Source organism: Littorina saxatilis, linkage group LG17, assembly GCF_037325665.1.
Source record: "Littorina saxatilis isolate snail1 linkage group LG17, US_GU_Lsax_2.0, whole genome shotgun sequence".
Lineage (NCBI taxonomy): Eukaryota > Metazoa > Mollusca > Gastropoda > Littorinimorpha > Littorinidae > Littorina > Littorina saxatilis.
In genome coordinates, this window is record NC_090261.1 from 42,577,403 (window position 1) to 42,595,342 (window position 17,940).

Consider the following 17,940-nt stretch of genomic DNA (forward strand, 5'->3'; position numbering starts at 1 on the left):
GTGATAGGGTGTGGTAGTTTCCGATTGTCTGTATGTTCATGGAAACCTTCGGGTTTGCATAACAGTTTTTATGAGGCTTTTATTAGCCCTAAAATTTTCAATCCTGTTTGATTGCACTTCGCTTCCCGGGGTGATCGTAGTGTTTCGGCACACGGTTACATCTGGCGCTTGCGAGCAGGGATGGGACTCGGCATGATATGTTCAGGTAATGGCATAATATGACCACTGAACATGTTCGTGCTGTTCCCATTCTGCGAACTTGGGATGGACAGTGGTCTCCCGGTTCGGAACTTCGGGACGAAGTTCATTTCAAACGGGGGCGATTGTGACAGGGGAGGCTACCGCTCCTTTCACAGCAGACTCTGCACCCGAGTTGTTGGCCTTTAAAGTCAACACCCGTGGTTTGTGGAAATCTGTTTGTGATAGGGTGTGGTAGTTTCCGATTGTCTGTATGTTCATGGAAACCTTCGGGTTTGCATAACAGTTTTTATAGGGCTTTTATTAGCCCTAAAATTTTCAATCCTGTTTGATTGCACTTCGCTTCCCGGGTTGATCGTAGTGTTTCAGCACACGGTTACAGATGTAAACAAAGCCGCGGTGTTAGCTCCCTTGCATCAACGTTACATGTGTTGCCAAATCTATAAATAGGACGATCAAGATCAAAATGAAAATTAACATATCTCAACATTGAAGGGGTCCTAGACCACAATATTTTGCAGGGAACTTAATTTAGCATGTCTCCAGCTGTTGGTAAAGCAATTAGCGTGTATAGTCATCGAGTACATATGCCTTTAAGTAAAGAAGGCCTTTAGGAGTGGATGTTCGGCTAGGTTGTTTGTTGATGGTGTGACGTGAGGGTTGTAGGTTGAGGGTGGTTGCATGGAACAAAACTATTTGTTGTTGTTGTTGTTTGTGTTGATGTTGTTGTTGTTGTTGTTGTTGTTGTTGTTGTTGTTGATAAACCAGACGTGCAAATGATCGACAGGAGTATGTCTCGCCCCCCCCCCCAAACTCCCCCCTCTCCAGGTAGGGTTAAATACATTGCTTACTTACAACCAACTTTTCACCAACTTTCAAGTGATTTTTGTCCGAACCAAGTCTGTCGAAAATCGCTGCGCATGTGAACAGTGCTAGCTCTCAGACAAGTTTTAAGCAACGACTCTCAGCCGACTTGCACATTCGGGCTTGTCCGGTCGCATTCCCTGTTTTCCGGCTAGATTCAAACCAATCTGGAAGCGCGATGATAGAAGTCTTCTTCAAGTAGTCTGTAAATCGCTGCGGAGTCGAGCAGCGCTCAACTGAGGTTTCAAGTTGCTGCTAAATTGGAACTACATCGCGACTAAATCATTGAGAACGTTCATATGACAGAGAAATCCCCGGAAAAAACATGGATCGGTGTTCGAACCACATAATAATTTACTCACACAGCGCAATCACAATTTAAACATTTCACTTCTTAGTGTGCAGTTATAAATTACAGTAATAAAACTATGTGATTAACATGTTTATATATATATAGAGAGAGGTTTCCCCCTCCCCCTTTTTTATCGCATTGAAACACACACAAACACGCACACACACACACACACACACACACACACACACACACACACACACACACACACACACACACACACACACACACATACACATATATATATATATATATATACTAGATGATTACCCACTTCGCCGGGTACCGGCTTCGCCGGGAAGAAGTTAATAATAATAATAATTCTCTTTATTTATATAGCGCCTTATCCGAAGTTCAAAGCGCTGTTGAGCCGAATACCAGGCTGCGCCTGGGACGCCGGCTTCGCCGGCGCACGAAGGAAAGGAGATAAACGCGCAAAACACTGGAGACCTTCTAAAAATAGTAACGTACAGTGACCTTCTAAAAATAGTAACGTAGTAACGGGAATATGGATTGACGCCACACGGAGGAAGGGAGATAATCGCGGCTGAAAACACTGGAGAAGATAAGGAAGAGTTACTGGTAGTGGATCCAGACCAAAATAAACCAAAATCGGTTCAGCGCGCACAGCGCTGCGCGTTGAGAGCACGTGTTGAAATATCTCATCGATGAGGTTGTGTCCGGGGTGTAGCTGAATACGGTGTCCAAATTTGAAAAAGATCCACCGAGAACTTTGGCCGTGCATCGCGAACAGACAGACAGACACTAGTCGTATATATATATACTAGAGGAATACCCGGCTTCGCCGGGGTGAATCGCGAGACAGAGACAGACAGCGTGGCGGTTCATCACAATCACCTCTGCAGGCGAAGTCCTGTCAAACGGGATTGAGAATTTTAGAGCTTATTTCTTAGCCCTATATTATCTGTTGTGGCTTCTCAAATGCCAGAACATACAGACAGACAAAAGCCGCTAGACCCCATCACAAACAGAACTCTACAATCCACAGGTTTTTGCCCACACACACACACACAAACACACACACAGAGAAGCCGTATATATATATATATATATATATATGTATATCTATATCTATAAATATATATAGATAGGTGAGAGTGTATTTTTCGCGTGGCTATAAATTGATTCGACCTTTTCACTTTGACAGTAAGAACAACTTACGGGTGCAAGGGAAGCGTTCTGGACAGCGCAGTGACATTCTAAAAATAGTTACTCAGAAACGGGACTTTGGGGTGAACGGCGCGAGACAGAGCAAACAGCGTGGCGGTTCACCACAATCACCTTTGAAGGCGAAGTCCTGTCAAACGGGATTGAGAATTTTAGAGCTTATTTCTTGGCCCTATATTATCTGCTGTGGCTTCTCACATGCCAGAACATACAGACAGACAAAAGCCGCTAGACCACATCACAAACAGAACTCTACAATACACAGGTTTTTGCCCACACACACACACAAACACCCACACACACAGAGAAGCCGTATATATATATCTGCATATCTGTATCTATAAATATATAGAGATAGGTGAGAGTGTATTTTTCGCGTGGCTATAAATTGATTCGACCTTTTCACTTTGACAGTAAGAACAACTTACGGGTGCAAGGGAAGCGTTGTGGACAGCGCAGTGGACAGCGCAGTGACATTCTAAAAATAGTAATAGTAACTTAGAACTGAACGGGAAAGCCACACGAAGGAAGGGAGATAAACGCCAAACACTGGAGAAGATAAGGAAGAGTTACTTATAATGGTGAAATGAACACAAAAACGAAAATGAGTTCAGCGCTGCGCGCTGAGAGCACGTGTTGAAATATCTCATCGATGATATTGTGTCCGGGGTGTAGCTGAATACGGTGTCCAAATTTGAAAAAGATCCACCGAGAACTTTGGCGTTGTGATGTGGTGTAGCGGCTATGGTGTGTCGGTATGGGGGCCCGGGTAGCTGAGGTGGAACCAAAATAGCTGAGGTGGAACCAAAATCGGTTCCGCGCTGCGCGCTGAGAGCACGTGTTGAAATATCGACCAGGTTGTGTCGTGTCCCGGGTCTACCTGAATATGCCCACCAAATTTGAAGCAGATCCATCGAGAACTTTGGCCGTGCATCGCGCACAGACAGATACACAGACAGATACACAGACACACAGACACACACACACACAGACACAAGTCGTATATATATATATATAGATATAGACTAGATGAATACCCGCTTCGCCGGGTAGCCGGCTTCGCCGGGAAGAAGTACTTAGAGCCGTACGCCGGCTTCGCCGGGTCCGAACAATGAACCCGCCAAGCTTAGGTCCCTCCCAGATTCGTGGAATGGGAACAGCACGAAAATGATTCAGTGGCCATAATGCCATTCCTGACCATATCGAGTCCCATCCTTGTCGACGAATGTAACCGTGTTAATCACCTTTGGAGGCGAACTCCACTCAAACAGGATTGAGCAATTTAGAGCTTATCTCTAAGCCCTTTTGAACTGTTATGGCTTCTCAGAGGAAGGCCAGTACATACAGGGTGACCCCAAAAAAAAGAGTACCCAAACAAAACATCATAAATTGAACAAAAATAAAGCAATCTTCATAAAATTTATTTACACACACAAGTAGCCTCTGCATGATTTGCACAGAAAATTTTAGCGTTCTAGCTTGTCTTTCAGGAAAGTTATGCTCATTCTACAGAACATGCTCCAAACGCCGCTGCAGGCAAACTTGAACTCGCCGCGCAAAGTTATCAATCACCCGCTCACACTCCTGTTGTGAGATTCCTCGAATGGTTGTTGTGATGGCTCTCTTGAGTTCTGTGATTGTCTGTGGGTTGTTCCTGTAGATGTTGTCCTTCAGGAACCCCCAAAGATAGAAATCGCGCTGACCGAAGTGTCTCTGGAACTGTACTTGCACATCTCTGTATGATTTTGTGCGAAAATAGGTCTCTATGCAAAACGTCCGTTGATCATTAGTATAGTTCATTGTGAGAACAGCTTTTATTTCATCCAACCATGCAGTGGATTAGCTTGACTCACCTCAAAAAGAAAGAAAAAAAAGTTAAAATTGACAAAGTTATTCAATTTTGTTTGGGTACTCTTTTTTTTGGGTCACCCTGTACAAATACACAAAAGCCGCCAGACCACATCACAAACAGAACTGAACAATCCACAGGTGTTGCCCACATAGAGACACACACACACACACACACACACACACACACACACACACAAACACAGAGAAGCCGTATATATAGAGAGATAGATGACAGTGTATTTTTCGCGTGGCTATAAATTGATTCGACCTTTGCACTTTTACAGTGAGGATAATTTACGGGTCCAATTTACTTTCGGGACACTGCGGTGACCTTCTAAAAATAGTAACAGAACGCCGGGAATATCCGAAGATGCCCCCTCATACTATAGTGCACCATACGAAGGAAGGGGGGTAAACGCTGAAAACATGGAGAAGATAAGGAAGAGTTACTGGGAATGGTGAAATGAACAGAAAAACCAAAATCGGTTCAGCGCTGCGCGCTGAGAGCACGTGTTGAAATATCTCATCGATGATATTGTGTCCGGGGTGTAGTTGAATACGGTGTCCAAATTTGAAAAAGATCCACCGAGAACTTTGGCTTTGGTGTGTCGGTATGGGGGCCCGGGTAGCTGAGGTGGAACCAAAATCGGTTCAGCGCTGCGCGCTGAGAGCACGTGTTGAAATATCGACCAGGTTGTGTCCTGTCCCGGGTGTACCTGAATATGCCCACCAAATTTGAAGCAGATCCATCGAGAACTTTGGCCGTGCATCGCGCACACACACCCACACACACACACACATATACACACACACACACATACACACACACACACACACACACACACACACAGACAGACAGACAGACAGACAGACAGACACAAGTCGTATATATATATATATATATAGATATACCTTTACACATACACACACAAACACACACACACACACACACACACACACACACACACACACACACACACACACCAAAAGGAATCCCGTTCCTGTGTGTGGCGATGAGTCAAAAAAGGACCCAAAAAACAGCAAACCCCCCACACACATGCACACACACGCACACACACGCACACACACGCACTCACACACTCACTCACACACACACACACACACACACACACACACACACACACACACACACACACACACACACACACACACACACACACACACACACACGTCTCATCTGAGCAAAGTATATAATCTTATGTACACCAAAGGCAGTGAAACATATCCATGGATATCATTTGTAAAACAATTGTTACAAGTCATTGGATTAGATCATGTGTGGAAAAATCAGTTTACTTTTAATGTGAAAAGGTTAAAATATGTTATATATGTCAAAAATTAGAACTCCAATATATACAATTCTGGAAAGGTCAAATAAGAAGTTCACCAAAGTTAAATTGTTATTAAAGAATAGTAACAAATTATAAAACGGAACCATATCTTTTATGCATAAAACAAAGAAAATATAAACTAAGAATAAGTGCCCACGACCTGAAAATTGAAACTGGTAAATACAGCAATACACATAGGGAATAGATTATGTGAAACATGTGGAGTAATATAAGATGAAATACATTTTCTAGATAACTGCATAGAAAACAACCATTTACGAAAATCTTCCATGAGTGAAATTAATCGACCTATATATTCATATGATGTACCAAGTCAGCTTTTGGGAGAATTTGTATATAATTGCTTCAAAAAAAAAGAAACAATGTAATCATTTGGTTATTTATCTTCCCGTGTCTTATAAACCATATGTTTCATGACAATAAAGTTTATTTGTATTCATATTCGTATTCACACACTAACACAATGCTGCCAGTGCTACTATTCTCATGCACATCCACAGTTTTTAAATAGCACTACCACGCTCGCTAGCACTCGTTCTGGCACGAACTCTCACTCTGGCACTCACTCTGGCACTCACTCTGGCACACCCTTTTCACTCTGACACTCACTCTGGCACTCACTATCACTCTGACACTATCACTCTTGCACTCACTCTGGCATCGACTCTTCACTCTTGCACTCACTCTGGCACTCACTGACTGGCACTCACTCCTGCTGTCACTCTGGCACTCACTGGGGTGAAGACTGCTGACTAGTGCCAGAATGGTGTAAGGTGTGTGTATGTGTGTGTGTGTGTGTGTGTGTGTGTGTGTGTGTGTGTGTGTGTGTGTGTGTGTGTGTGTGTGTGTGTGTGTGTGTAAGTGTGTAAGTGTCTGCCTGTCTGCCTGTCTGAGAACGATGGATCCTAACCCGTTCCAGTCAGGTACCAGAGTCAGTGAGAGTGAGTGCAAGTACGAGTGCCAAAGTGAGTGCAAGAACTGATGACATAGTCAGTGAGTGTCAGTGTAAGTGCCAGAGTGAATGCCACGAGTGCCAGCCAGAGTCAGTGCCAGAGTCAGTTAGTGCCAGAGTGAGTGCCAGAGTGAAGAGTGAGTGCCAGAGTGAGTGCAATAGTGAAAGTGAGTGCCAGAGTGAGTGCCAGACTCAGCGAGTGTCAGTGTGAGTGCCAGAGACAGTGTCAGATTCAGTGCCTGAGTGAAGGGGTGTGCCAGAGTGAGTACCAGAGTGAGTGCCAGAGTGAGTACCAGAGTGAGTGGCAGAGTCAGTTAGTGCCAGAGAGTTAGTGCCAGAGTGAGTGCCAGAACGAGTGCTAGCGAGCGTGGTAGTACAGAAAGTGTGGATGTGCGTGAGAATATTGGCACTGGCAGCATTGTGTCAGATTGTGTGTGTGTGTTTGTGTGTGTGTGTGTGTGTTTGTGTGTGTGAGTGTGTGTGTGTGTGTGCGTGCGCGTGTGTTTGTGTGTATGTGTGTGTTTGTGTTTGCGTGTATGTGTGTGTGCGTGTATGTGCGTGTGTGTGTGCGTGTGTGCACGTGTGAGTGCGTGTGTGGATTTAGTGGGGGTTTGCTTTTTTTAATTCTTTTTTTCTCATTGCCACACACAGGAACGGGATTCTAAAAAAATCTAAGAAATTGTTTGATCATAATTATATCATTCACCATTTTCCTCCACGCACCTCTCTGGTCCCAGTGTACATTATTATAAGTCATGTTACCGTGCACACGCTGCCCTCTAACGCTGAAAGTCAGAGGAAACGGCCTGCAGCGTTATTGTTCATAATTATTCTCACATGGCAGGATGAAGGCGTTGTTCTCTGCGAGAAAGTGAGCAGTTCTGATGCTTGACGTTTGTTGTATAGATTTCGCTGCGACTCACAGCAAAAAACCCACTAAATCCACACACACACTCACACGTGCACACACACACACACACACACGCACGCGCACACACACACACACACACACACACACACACGCACGCACACACACACACACAGACACACACACACACACACACACACACACACACACACACACACACACGCACAAGGGGTGTAGTGCCAGAGAAGAAAAAAAGTTCTTATTGTTGCTTCGACAACAAAGCAAACCAGCAGACCTTGTGAGGTGTAATATGTTGCTGCTTTGACGTCATGGTGCACCCGATGCATCATTAGGGTAGTTGGTGTAAATCATGTGTCTGGTGGTTGCTCTGGTAACTCTTCTGGTTATTGTAAATTGTGTGATTGTTGCTCGGATAAGACTAACCCCAAAACCTGGTTAGCTATAAATTGTGCTGCCGTCAAGTCCCGAGAAACCATATATATACACACGGGGCTAATCAACACATTTTTGTTGCCTTGACGACAGGTTGTTATCTGCTTGGTAGAATTTCAGAGGGAAAGAAGCTATGTTGTATTTGGCACTCATTTGTTTGCTACTCTCGTTGTTGTGAATCGAGGGCAGATGACCTAATACAATGTTTAAAAGTAAAACATATAAAATACAGTTGTATAATTGCGGGTTTCAAAACATCAACCGCGATCGATGTCAAACGATGGATCGAGGCGCTTCTTAGTGACTACGGCAGTTATAAGCGCTGATTGGTGTTTCGTAAACTTTATTAAAGAGTTGTGTTTGATGTAATACAGTATACGTTTGTGACAGGGGAGGCTACCGAGAGAGAGAGAGAGAGAGAGAGAGAGAGAGAGAGAGAGAGAGAGAGAGAGAGAGAGAGTGAGAGAGAGAGAGAGATGTTGTGTGGACAAGTGTGAGAAAGAGAGAGAGAGAGGAGAGAGAGAGAGAGAGAGAGAGGAGAGAGAGAGAGGGTAAATGTAAATTTAAAAAAATTTAAAAACAATTGTCCATGATCTGTTTACTGTCCATTGAGTGTGAAGCTGAGAGAAAGAGTGAGACTGAAGGAAAACAATAATAACTTAATAAGAATTAAAATGATTATAAAAAAAAAATTATATAAAAAAAAAACTTCCGATATAAAAAAAACACAAAAAAACGCACGCACATGTGTGATTAACAATGTCTGATCTCCTAAAAAAAAAAAAAAAAAAAAAAAAAAAAAGGGGAGGCTACCGCTCCTTTCACAGCAGACTCTGCACCCGAGTTGTTGACCTTTCAAGTCAACACCCGTGGTTTGTGGAAATCTGTTTGTGATGGGGTCTGGTAGTTTCCGATTGTCTGTATGTTCATGGAAACCTTCGGGTTTGCATAACAGTTATAGGGCTAAGAAATTAGCCCTAACTTTTTCAATCCTGTTTGATTGCACTTCGCTTCCCGAGGTGATCGTAGTGTTTGACACACGGTTACATCTGGCGCTGCGAGCAGGGTTCAGGAAGTAGAGACGCCGTAGTTTAACACCAGAAAGCAGGGGTAGCAGTGTAGGAGGTACTCGGCGTATCCAAGATGGCGGTCGACGTGGCTCCACGACCCCATTGGCAGGTATTTCCCCCTCCCAGGCTTCCTGTCTTCACAAGCAGCAAAGATGGCTGTCTGCTAGACGACTACGTCACAGAGGCTCGTCGCATCATTGCCCACTTCAACCTGGAGGCGCTGGGTGGCGAGGCTGCTGAATGGCTGATCCAGTCACTTGCTGGGCCTGCCAAAAAGGAGATCAACCTGCACCCCCCTCAGGCGACTGCCACTGCCAACTTAGTCTTGACCATCCTGCAGGACACGTTTGGGGACCACGCCAGCATTTCCACTCTACTAGCGTCGTTCTACAGCATCTCCCAGAGTCAAGAGGAGGGCATTCTCTCATATGCCCACAGGTTGCAGGCTCTGCAGGTGAAGACGAATGCTGTTGTTGCCGGTACGGTTTCCGATGCTGCACTTCGTGATCGATTCATGCACGGACTGTTCTTGCCTGCAATGAGACGGGACCTCATGCGCTTTGCGAGAGGACGTACGTACATACATACATACATACATACATACATACATACATACATCTATATATATATATATTTATATATATATACGACTAGTGTCTGTCTGTCTGTCTGTCTGTCTGTCTGTCTGTCTGTTCGCGATGCACGGCCAAAGTTCTCGGTGGATCTTTTTCAAATTTGGACACCGTATTCAGCTACACCCCGGACACAACCTCATCGATGAGATATTTCAACACGTGCTCTCAGCGCGCAGCGCTGTGCGCGCTGAACCGATTTTTTTTGTTTTTTTGTTTTTTGTTGTCGGGATCCACTACCAGTAACTCTTCCTTATCTTATCCAGTGTTTTCAGCCGCGATGATCTCCCTTCCTCCGTGTGGCATCAATCCATATTCCCGTTACTACGTTACTGCACGTTACTATTTTTAGAAGGTCTCCAGTGTTTTGCGCGTTTATCTCCTTTCCTTCGTGCGCCGGCGAACACCCGGCAAAGCTGGGTCCCAGGCGCAGCCTGGTATTCGGCTCTACTTCTTCCCGGCGAAGCGGGTAATCATCTAGTACATACATACATACATACATACATACATACATACAAACATATATACATACATACATACATATTCACTCACTCACGCACACACACACACACACACACACACACACACACACACACACACACACACACACACACACGCACGCACGCAAGCACATACACACACACACACACACAAAACACCCACTCACACAATCTCCCCCTCCCCACACCCACAAATACAAACACACACATCCCAAGTCCTGGCTATTTCCCCCAATCACCACCGTTATCACAGGATCCAGGAACGAACAAACAACATCACGGTCAATGAATATTAAACTTTTACTTTCCTTGGAAAACAGAATTAATCACAGGCAGAGATCAGTCCCAATCAATCGAAGCCCCATGCTGTGATTATATTTGTCCCGAGAGGCTTGCAGATGAGAATGGAAAAAAAAGAAATGATGAATAAATTAGTCTCGATATTTTCGCAGGCTGTTACCCCACAGTTTGCCGAGTGAACGATTTTTTTTCAGTCAGAAATATTCCCATGAATTTATTCATGATGACAGATGAAGCCCCAAATAACCCTTAAAGTTAATGGTGCAAAGATGAGTAATCACTACGATGGAACAACGAACAATGATAATGATAATAATAATAATACGAGAATTTATAAGGCGCACATATCTCACCACAAGGCGACTCAAGGCGCACAATATATAGCGCGAACCACAATTAACTGTGCTCTCCGCGCTTTACACATTAATTTCTGCCGTGTAAGATGGAATTTTGTACACAATATATCACGCATTCACATCGGCCAGTAAATCTCAAGCCATTACGGCGAATATTTACTTTTCACGGCCTATTATTCCAAGTCACATGGGTATTTGGTGGACATTTTTTTTTTTATCTATGCCTGTACATTTTTGCCAGGAAAGACCCTTTTGTCAATCGTGGTATCTTTAACGTGCACACCCCAATGCTTTTTTGTCACGCGCAAAACAGGTTGAATGAAAACGAGCAAAACGTGACCTGCTGCACGAAAAAAAGCAGCGGAGTTGGGAATTGGGATGTGTGGGTGGGAAACTGGGACTCGAAATGGGATGGAGGCAATTCTTTGTTCTTCACACTTTTCAATCAAAAGCTTCGGGTTGAAAGGTTCTTCTGAAGGCGGAGTACGGATGCCTATTTGGCGCGGTTATTGAAAAAGGTCGCAAACACCATCTTCTCATCTAGACGACAGAGTCACCTTCTCTGTACCTTGTGATCCCCTCGAGACTTAAGCGCGGGTTCGCTCAACAACCACAACGACAACAACAGCAACAACAACAACAACAACAACAACAACAGCAACAACAACAACAACAACAACAGCAACAACAACAACAACTGAAGCTTCTTTTTATGATGACATCTAAAGCTCCAAATCACCCACACTTGTTTATGGAGTAATAACAATTACCCGTTACGAAGGAATGACGCATACGATTATCAAAATCACATTAACACGACATTTTAAACAAAAATAATGTGTTCTGCTGCTTCTCGCACGAAAGAGCAATAGGTTTTGGGAGAAGGTTGTTATGTGGGGATGAGGTGTAATAGCTCGAATGGATCTTTTGCTACTGTACTACTCATGCAGATACGGAGTATGGGAAACAGACACAACGTTGATTAATTTTCGATATTATCTTCACCTGTGTGGTTCCTTTACTGTTTAGTTTATTTTATCTTGCCTGCAGCACAACAATTTGAGCATTATGCTAAATGTGACCCTCCACCACGAAATGAGTCGCATGTCACCTTTGCATGATTTTCATATTTGTACATTTTCTTAAAGAGTTTTTTATGCTCTATCTAGTGGTGAAAACCGTTTTAGAAAAGAGCGAAAACTGTTTGAGTTATAAGCCTGTGACTAAGGTGACCCTCACACTGTTACCAGATACTCCCCGGACTTATATTAAGCCTTGCGGAGAACCGCGCGGGGTGACTTGCGACTCATTTCGTGGTGGAGGGTCACAAATAAAGTTTAACTTCAAACAACTTTCTCATCGTTATCCTGTAAACATGCCAAACACAACTCGTTCATGAATAACAAAAACGTTTGATTGTACCGAACGATTGCGTCGCAGCACATTTTACAGGTGTATTCATCTTGTCTTTAGCACAACCATCAAAGCATCATCATGATAAACATTATTTAATTACAAAGAATTATTTAAACATTATGGTAATTACATCGCAGCCATTAGACGACCGTTTAAGCAATATGGGAACTATTATTTGCCGAGTTTGCGTTCGTAACTGGGTGCTTCAAAGAATCGTGCGACTATGAAAGCATTACGCTAAACAGAATCGAACCCTTGTTCGTTCATTACGTTGAAGCTTTAAATTATGCAACAAACTAAGTAATAAATTTCGGCGTTTTTCTTCCAATTGGGAACTTAATGACGGTGCAAATACTTAAACGGCCAGCCGTAAACAAAAATGTATCATTTTGTTCTGGTTAACGGAAGTTCAATTGAACCGTTCAATATTGTTCGCTTTTTAATGTGTTTTTCCCCCATGCCCGCCTATAAACGAAAGTAAAGCTATGTAATTGCTTAATAATCGAATACAAACATTTCATTGTCGGAAAACAGGACGTTTATAGGTTTTGGGGTTATATAGAATTATTATGGCAGTGTGTGCACTTTCTGGGACCACTGGCAACGGACTCCCTCGTACGTAGCAAGCATCGACTTTAAGACAGTACGTCTTTCAGGTTTAAAAATGAAGAACAGATCCCGCAGAACAGGAATATTAGTTTATATTTTGATTTGAAAAAAAATCAATTTAAATGTTAAAAGCTTTGTTTTGGGTGACTGCTGACTCTCCGCGGCGTTCGTTATCTCTTTAGAAACATTACACAGCACACAGAATTTGAACACTTTTTCGTGCGTGCTTCAAAACGGAAATCTAACAGAACGAAAAGAATCAACCGGATTCTTAATGTAAAAATCGAATTTTCGTCCAAAGTGTGTCTCTGTTGCCGCCTATTAGGTCTACGTTGTGAATTCTCTGGAACTCTTTTCTCAGGCTGCAATTTGCAATCAGACGAGTGTGTTACGCGGTCGATCTCGTGTGCATGCACACATAAACTCGGGCTAAACGAGAACTGGATCGGACGCAATGGGCATTGACGCGGGTAAATGGGAACAGCTAATGTTGTCGTAGAAATCGTCTAGCGATTGCTTTCCTCTGAAGGGATTCTCAAAACTTCCTTTCTTGGTTTTTTCCCCCCTTTTCGGAAGGTTAATCTATCTTATTGCATCAACTCGCATGCAGTAGTGTTTAAAAAAAAAAAGTTTTATTGGACTGAGAAATACGACTTGGATGGAGGTAATTTCTCTCTTCCTTGTTTTCGTAGCAGGACTAATTCCATAATCTTTTTTCTTTTCTATGCGATTGAGAGCTTGCACCCGTAGCTTGAGAAAATGACATCTTCTCCCCCCCCCCCCCCCCCCACTCCTCCCTTCTGTTCAGATTTATCGGTCTGATTGCGTCAACTTTTTTCTTTTATGAGATTGGGACTCAGCAAGAGGTGATTTAGTTTTTTTTGAAGACTGACCTAAGATTCTTCAAGCCATTGCATCACTGTGAAGGATTCTGAATGTTTTCGAGTGTGAGTGTGCGTGTGTTTCACTGTACACTTATCTATTTTATTGCAGCTACTCCGATTTTATTTATGCGACCGAGAGGTTCGACTAGTATACGAAATAATGAAAAGTTACTCGTAGAAAGCGACAATGTTTTTGTCCTGGTGCGGCTGATTCTGTGGTCTTCAAGCGATTGCATCATTCTAAAAGAATTCTGAATACTTTTGTATGTGTGAGTCCCTGCAGACTTTTATTCTATTGTGTCAGTTCTGAGTGTTTTCCCAATGAGACTGTGAGTTGGCACTCCCAGCAAAGAGCTTCCCCAGTTCTTTGCTCCTAGAAAGGGCCAATTGCTTGTTTGTTGAACTGAACGTGGAGCCTTCCAACGATTCTATTATCCGGAAGGGATTCCAAAGACTTTGAAGGTCTATCCATTTTATTGCATCGTCGCTGAGGTTTTTATGAGACTTAAGACTGCTACTCGTAGTAAAAAGAGGCGATTCCTTGCTTGAAAGACTGGACTGACTGAGTCTTCAAGCCGTCTGAATCATTCTGAAAGGATCCCAAAAGCTCCTTTTATTCTTCTGTTCTGTTTGTGCTTTTTGTTTTTGTTTGCTTTTGGTCCTGTAGTTTATGTTCGAGTGCGCCAGCTATGCTTATTTTCACGAGACTGAGAGATGCGACTTGTAAAAATGGCGATTGCTGGCTTCAAGAACTGTGTACGTTTGCATTATTTTTTATTATTTGTTTTAGTAAGGAGATACCCACGCAAGTTTGTCACAATCTTCAAACTTTTACTTTGAATGGTTCAGACGCCTCTTCTCTAGTTTATATTCCTTTTCCTGTTGGTTTAAACAAAACTTTATTCAATTTTAATCATGACAAGAACAATGCATGGATGATTACATACTCAAGCATGTAATGCTTATTTTAAGCAATCATAGTAATTACAAAACAAAGGTTAGCATGATGGCGGAATAAGTACATAAGCTCATTTCAGGAAACGAAAAACAAAACAAAAGACAAAACAGATACACAAACAAGCAGAAAATGGGAAGGGGTTGGTGATACAGGAGGTGGGGAAAGGGCAGCTAGCTAGTAGCTAGCTTAAGGGAAAAAGAAGAAGAAGAAGAAGATTTGGAGCGCCAATATTTGAGGGGATTTTTTCAATTGTAATAAGTGCACATAAGACACTCGCACAAAGTTAATGCGTATTGTGATCAGAGGAAAAGTCACTACATTGCGCATAAATCGAGACATAATTGATAAGTCGGAAAACAACAAAAGAACACGAGAGAGGTTATGGGGAAAAATTTGTCAGGCAGCATGTCGCATGACAGTGTCTAATAAAAGTAATGAGTGAAGTATAGAGGCTCATTTACGGAACCTGCCCGTCTGTCTAATATAGTCCTGTACAGTTATGAATATGGTCTGGTTGACATTTCGTGAATATTGCGGGATGCCTTTCAATAATATTTCGATATACTTATAATCATTTGTCAAATTATCAATGGACAATAATCTTATATCTCTATACAAGGGACAATGCAATAAGTAATGTTCAGCAGTCTCGCTGGGATAACCACACTCGCATTGAGAGCAATCCTTAAGGTGCCGCTTACATAAATCAAAATTCAAATCACTCATACCAATACGCAATCTGCAATGATGTACTTGTTCAAATCTTTCTCCAAAGTGGGAGCGTAATGCAGCGCTGGAGAGCTTGCAGCTGGTGTGATCCCCATATTATTTGAGATATGGTGCAAGTGTCGGACCCGCTGATTTGTGAGTAAACATACATGTGCGACCTGGAATAGTGTGCGCATCTGCAGAACTTTGTATGTGAAATAGGATTGTGAGAATCCGACATAAACTTGTAACCACTGTATTGTGAGTTGGCAAGTGTGCGACCTAGAAGAGAGTGCGCACCCACATAACTTTGTATGTGAAATAGGATTGTGAGAATCCGGCATAAACTTGTAACCACTGTATTGTGAGTTGGCAAGTAAAGATAACCAGCTAAGTGGTGTAGTAACGGATTGGATGAATCCAGAATAGATGTACGGCCACTGAAATGTGAGCCGACATGTGAATTATTTTAGTATGTGTGATTCTTGAACGGAGAGTCAGCAAGGACGACATCATCGAGGGAGGGACTTTCCTTTCATCTTACTCGAGATAATAATGTTATATTGGATGAAAGAGTCTTTGAGTGGATGATATATTATATTGATATTTTGTTGTGATTGTTGGTTAATGTGTGATCACTTGAATACAAGTACGAGGGCAAAGGGCAGGAATTGTGTCTAGTCTTTGTGCTTTGTTCGAGTGTTGTGTGTGTGTGTGTGAGACGGGAGTTTGTGAACAGAAATAACACACGCATTTTTCTGATAGGGTATTAACGACACACATACATACATTTACACACAAGTACCAGCCGTAACATGGGGGCATTTGTTATGTATCATCTTATGAAAAACAATTAATTTATGTCTTTTCCTTCGTTCTTCAAGGCTACATAGCCCACTTTCCTCATACAGCTTTGCATGGCTAGTGCCCTTGACTCCACCTATTATAATTCGTAGGGCTTCTAAGTGTAATTTTTCTAATGCATCTGCCATTATCTTAGTGCAATTATCCCAAACAACATCTGCATAGTCGAAATGGGGTAAAATAAAAGACTTGTACATTATTTCCAAACTTTTTCGACTTAATCTATATTTATAAAATCGTAAACAATTAATCAGTAAATTCGCTTTTTTAACTATGCTTTGGATGTGGGCATCCCACTTGCAGGTGCTCTGTAAAATCACTCCAAGGTGTTTGTGTTGATCTACTTTTTCTAAAAAGACATTGTTGAAAAACAAGGGTTGAGGGGGGATTAAATCACGTTGAATATTTAACAATTCAGTCTTAGTCTCGTTAAATTTAACTTTCCATTTATTGGCCCATGCACTAATTTTATCAAGATCTTGATTTAATATATTGGTTCGTCTGTCTACATCTTCTAATGCAAGATACATGCTTGTGTCGTCAGCAAACAACTTAATTCCGGATTCAATATTTTTTACAATATCATTAATATAAACCAGAAATAAGAGCGGGCCTAGCACGGATCCTTGTGGAACACCGGCAGGAATCTTTTTAACATTAGACTGTGTTCCCTTAATTACAACAACTTGCTTGCGGTCTGTTAAATAATCACAAAACCATAATAATAACCGACCTCTAATGCCCACTGCTTCTAACTTGGCCAAAAGGCCCTTGTGCCACACTCTATCGAACGCTTTCGACACATCAAAAAATACAGCTTGGGTCGTAATGCCTCTGTCATGACAGGAACAAAATTCATTGTAAATCGAAATCAATTGGAATACACATGAATCATCTGGCAAAAAACCAGACTGCTGTGGAATGAGTATGTGATTTGCCTTTAAAAAATCAAAAACATGTACATAAACACATCTTTCTAACACCTTACCAACACAACTCAGCAATGATATAGGACGGTAATTATTACACAATTCTGCTGGACCTTTTTTATATACTGGAGTAACATGGGCTAGTTTCCACGAGGCAGGAAATTTTCCTTCAACTAAACTTCTATTAAATATTTTTAAAAGGGGTTCTGATACAACATCCACAGAAGCAATTAATAATCGGTTATGTATTAAATCGGGACCTGCAGCTTTCGTCTTCTTCAAATTTATAATAACATCTTTTACTTCATTAACTGACAAGACTAAATTATTCATAAAACAATCAGAAATTTGGATTTCGGGAGGTTCATCGTCTGGATTCTCAATGGACGAATTCTGAATAAACTGATCATTAAAAATATTAGCTTTATCGTGGTTTAAATAATGTATTTGACCTTCTGAGTGGATTGGTGGAAGTTCCTCAGTTTTCATACCCTTCTTATTCATAAAGGATTTAACTAATTTCCACCATTGTTTAGTTCCGAATTTTGAAGGGTCTGAGATCTTTGTATCCAAATTGGAATAATACTCAATAATTCTTTCTCTTTTCTTTTGTGT